Raw genomic sequence first — 5000 nt, forward strand, 5'->3', positions numbered from 1 at the left:
ACCCATTGTGTATGGTTTCCTCTGGCTCCTCACTTCAGCTAACATGGAAATGACTGAGGCAGAAGTGTTTATTTGAGTAATGTTAAAATCCAGGCATAGCCAACACTCAGTCATATACATACACACCCACATAAACAGCACAAACACACCGCACAATGGTGTGTGCTGCTCATTCAGTCACTCTTAGCCTGCATCCTTGGACAAACGTTAGCACCGCACCGAAGAACACGGCGAAACATTCCTGCGTACGACTGAACATCCCTGATAATCTAATGCAAAAATGAGGCTGTTCTCAGCGCGCTGCCACGGTAGCTCTCCAACCTGTCCCCACTGCAACAAACCTCATGCATCTGCACACACAACATTCTGCATCATCTTTAACCGCCAGCCCCAGACGTGCCAGTCTCCGGGAGACACGCACGGCCTTCCCGCCGCTCTGCGGGGGTGTCGAAGCCTTGAAGAGGCTCGTCAACCCTTCTCCGTGGCCTTCCACGTTCGGAACTGCGCAAATCCTGACGATGCTCCACGTCATTCCCAACCGTCTCTGTTGAGCAACTCAAACAGAACATTCCTGTCAGCTTAGAGGCCCCTGGCTCCTGTCTGCCCTGTTACTCGGGACATCTGCGTAGTTTCTGTGTACATCAACAGTCTCAAAAAAGAAAACAATTTCATATTTGAGTCACATTTGGGAATTTGAGTAATCTGTCCTCTATATTATCACGCAAACATATTTTCATGATGGTTTCATTACGGTCTTTATTATGGTCGACTTTTTTATAGCCGAAAGAGAGAGGAGATAGACGTAGAGGAGAGAGAGAGAGAGAGAGACAGACAGACAGATAGAGAGATTACATACTAACAGACATGTTGTGCAAGTTTATCGGTGCAAAACAGAATCCTTTGTAAGGCTGAGAGTGTTTTTGGGTGGTGAAATCCACACGAGCGTACATGTACGTTTGTGCTGAAGGGGTCGTTTACCTCAGAGTGGGATGCAGCTCACATGCGCACCTGTTTCATAGCACACACTTTCAAGACAGCAAAGCAGACTCGTTACTCAACACACGAACCCGTCACGTAAGTGTTGTAAAAACGCACAGAACCCCATGAAAATACAGTGTTGGCCAACACTGCTCCTGCTCTGGTACCCTGTGAAGATCACACACCTTCTGCCTCAGAACACAGAGTCACTGGTTCTTTACCACTGTCAGCTATCTATGGGAGGAGGTGGAGGCAGGAGCAGACCTGAGACCTGCCAGCAGAGCGGCGCTGTGTTGGACGGGCAGTGTGGTTTGGGAGCGCGTGGGCTGTGAACTGAGCAGTGACCTGCAAACACTACCATTTATCTTGGAATGACGGCCATGAAAAACCCATGAGTCATCGCTGCCATACAGGTCATAAACACTGCTACACTTTACTCATCACACCTGCTCGCTACACACACACACACACACACACACACACACACACACACGCATAGCTGGACCAGGAAGCTTTTTTACAGCTTCCAGTAAAAGAGACTGAAAGAGAGAGAGAGAGAGAGGGAGAGAGAGGGAGAGACAGAAAGAAAGAGTGAGGTAGAGAGAGAGAGTGAGGGAGAGAGAAAGACAGAGAGACAGAAAGAGTGAAGGAGAGAGACAGAAAGAAAGAGTGAGGTAGAGAGAGAGAGAGAGAGAGAGAGAGAGAGAGAGAGAGAGAGGGAGAGAGAGAGGAGATTTGTACATTTTATAATTGAAAGATATTACTGGTACAGTTCAAGTGACATGATAAGCCTTCAGGATTATGTATGTTTTAGGATTAGACCTACAGGTCCAGACCTGTCCCACCAACAGCACAACAGAAAACTACTGGAAAAACAGTGAGAGATGTACGCCACTAAAATCCCATTAAACTCAATTTCATTTTACCCTGACGGTCTTTTCAGCAGACATTACTGCATTACTGTTCCACAAGCCATGATCTGTTTACACTCAAACTATTGTAACACATCTTGACAGGTCTGAAAATGACTGACTTTGTGGTCAGAGTGCAGTTGGTCAATCAGGAGTATACCATATCTTCTGGTCATGAAAACCAGGGCAGAGACACAATTTGTTTAATTCCTCTATATCCTGTTAACTTGTCAGTATGTACTGAATGTGTGTGTGTGTGTGTGTGTGTGTGTGTGTGTGTGTGTGTTTTCCCCCCTCACACCTCATTTCCCACAACACACCAACTAGAATCGGATATTTAGCGTTTCTTTCCTGTGGTAGAATGTGCCACATGTGCCGTGTTTACACCAGCCTGATAAGAATCTGTTTTTGTTTAATCCTCTCCTCTGAAACGGTTTGGAGTTGGCACATTTGGGAATAGCTGGTTCCGGCCGGAAAGCTGCACGAACGTACAGGAAAAAAGAACAGGGACGTAGTCCGGATTTCCAGCACCCAATGACCCTCCATGTTCTCAGTTGACACTGTTTATTTCATACACACATACACTGGAAGGCAGCGTGGGAGTCAGTAGGACAAGCTCATGTGGTTTAGTGTGGGAAGAGCACGCTGGCCTTGGGGACCAACTCTCTTCCCCACACGAGGAACTCGAAGCTTAACCACCTCTCCCTTTCTGTCATTTTTATATTCACATGTCAGAGGGCCAGTGACCAAACTGCCGGTCGTTTCTTCGCCCCAGTTTACGCCGTGGTTTCAGCTGAACTTTGCGTTGCGTGTCTCGTCTGGTGTGAAGGTGTGTAAACTTGCCTTTGTCCCAGACCTTGGGAGTCATAGAAACAGACACACAACAACATTCCAGTCTTACAGTATGACAGGCGTTACCCAATGTTCATTCACAAATGTTTTTATGTCTTGTGCTGAATTCTGTGAGTTACGTAAATCTGAGATTCTCAGGTCGTCGTCATGGGCGCGGGTGACTGACTCAAGAAGAGGTACAACCACAAGTACAACACAAGACAAAGTCTGATTGTTGTTCCTATTTTATTCCAGAACAGTGCAAACACAAGTATAAAAGATCTCAATATGAAATTTACATTCACATATATCACCATTGCAATCAATACATTGCAACCCCAAAAATAGCACATATATTTAGGATCATCAGTAAAATACTTTCTGTTTACTCTACAGTAAACTGTTTACATACAATAATTTCAACCCGTATCAAATATGAAAATATCTCATTCACATGAAAATCTTGTCTGATTTTACTGTGCACTTTGTATGCATTAATAAAGTGGATCTGGTTGTAATATTTAGAATGGCAGTAAATTAGGCCACTGCTTTTTGTAAATAGAAAATAGAACCATTTTGTCAAGTGGCTACATTTATTTGAGCATAACATCTGAACTAGGCCTCCGCAGAGATAAAATAAAGATTTTGGCTTGTGAATAATGATTGAACCTTTCGTATAGAAAGATGAATCTATGTTAGGTTTTCTACCTGGATGGATCCCTTCAAACGTTTCACTTGTGGGGTGAGTGGAGGGTTTAGGGCCTTGAGAAGTGCAGACCAGCTCAAATGTTTCTGAAGGTGTCATTTGAAACATGGTGCTTCTCTTTAGAAGCCAATGACAATCACAGAGAGCTTCACTTTGTGCCACATACCAGGAATGTCTTAGCTTAGAATGTTTCACTTGCAGTAAAAGGTATATTAAACAAAATAAACTTTTCCAAAATCCATAAGAGGACACCCGACATTGAAACATCCCAGCCCAAAGTTTCACAGGAAGCCAAAACTGGGCCCTTGGTGGAACCAGTGCATATAAAACTCAACGCTTTTAAAAAACATCATAAGTTCAACCGAACACAATATCACAAAATGTGCTACAATAGAACACTGGAATTGATATGTCGGTAACGATATGTGTTGGCACGAAAGAATACACTCACTCCTACAGCCCACAATGTTCACCGCCAGAGCCGGACAGGCAACAACGCTACGATCGCCCCGAACGTTCTCCAACACTCGCCAGCACCATGCGTGTAGAAGGAAAGCAAGCAAACTGTTGCTGAAGGTTCCCATCCAAGAACACAGTAAGGATGATGAAAAGGCCATCTGCCTGGACATGCGGTCAACAGAACACCGCTGTTGCTTTATTTTCTATGATGCATTTAAATCCCTTTTTTGTTCATTTTTAAACTTTTTTTTGCATTAGTCATGCATTAGAGACACATTGCACTTAGCAAAAAGAGCAGACAAGGTAGCACTATGGCATGCGAGGAGCAACATGCAGAATACCATGAGCTTCATTCCTGTTTCGTAGGCGTGCTGGAGGAATATCAAAGCTATAGCAACAATTCAGAAGGGGGGGGGGGGGGGGGGGGGGGTAAGTAAGAAATAAACAACACCAACATGAGAGACCACCTGATCAGAGCCAATATTCGTTACTTCGTATTTAAAGCGGAAACTGGTGCGGAGCTCCCGGACCCTGAACACGAGCAGGATGGAGAAGGGCTGGGTGAGAGCTACGCCCGCTCCCGGCACCACCCGACCTTGCACGGGTCGAATCCTGTACGCAGGCATGAGTCTAAATCAACCTTCCCACCAACCCTAGCTGGATCCAGTTGAGTTTTAGCCTACTTAACTCTGAAATAGAATCAAAACTAGTTCTGCCAATGTGAACGTGCCACGGGTGCTATTTTTAGCCCTCTCAAGAGTTCTTATTCATGCTGATCCCCGTCGCATACTAAAGCTTCTTACAGTTGTGTTGGCTCATATTGAGGTACATGTACATGAACCGCTAATCCTGTGTAGAAAGATCATGCTGATGTTTGAGGTTCGCTGAATGTTAGCAAACACTGAGTGCATCTCTAAATAGCCCGGTCAGATTTTGTGTTTATGTCGGACAGGAAATCTCCAGCTCATTGAGAGGTCAAAGGGCAGCAGGAAGCGTGTGTTGACGTCGAGAATGTTCCTGCCATGCGTAAGCATTAGAAAGACACAAACACAAGCTCTGCTGATCCTAGTCACACAGGGACCCGACCCTCACCCACGCTGGAGATTACTACCACT

General features: G+C 45.1%; 1 protein-coding gene across 3 annotated transcripts in view; it reads right to left on the reverse strand.

The window, feature by feature from the left end:
- Window positions 1-2949: 2949 nt before the first annotated feature.
- The window catches only part of adcy1a (adenylate cyclase 1a), a 49027-nt gene continuing 46976 nt past the window's right edge, over window positions 2950-5000 (reverse strand). For all 3 annotated transcript variants that reach the window (XM_077017018.1, XM_077017017.1, XM_077017020.1), the window contains one exon: window positions 2950-5000. This exon is cut by the window's right edge and continues 1580 nt beyond it. The gene's annotated coding sequence lies outside the window, so the exon portion shown is untranslated.

The sequence above is a fragment of the Brachyhypopomus gauderio genome, chromosome 9, assembly GCF_052324685.1.
Source record: "Brachyhypopomus gauderio isolate BG-103 chromosome 9, BGAUD_0.2, whole genome shotgun sequence".
NCBI classification, from domain to species: Eukaryota; Metazoa; Chordata; class Actinopteri; order Gymnotiformes; family Hypopomidae; genus Brachyhypopomus; species Brachyhypopomus gauderio.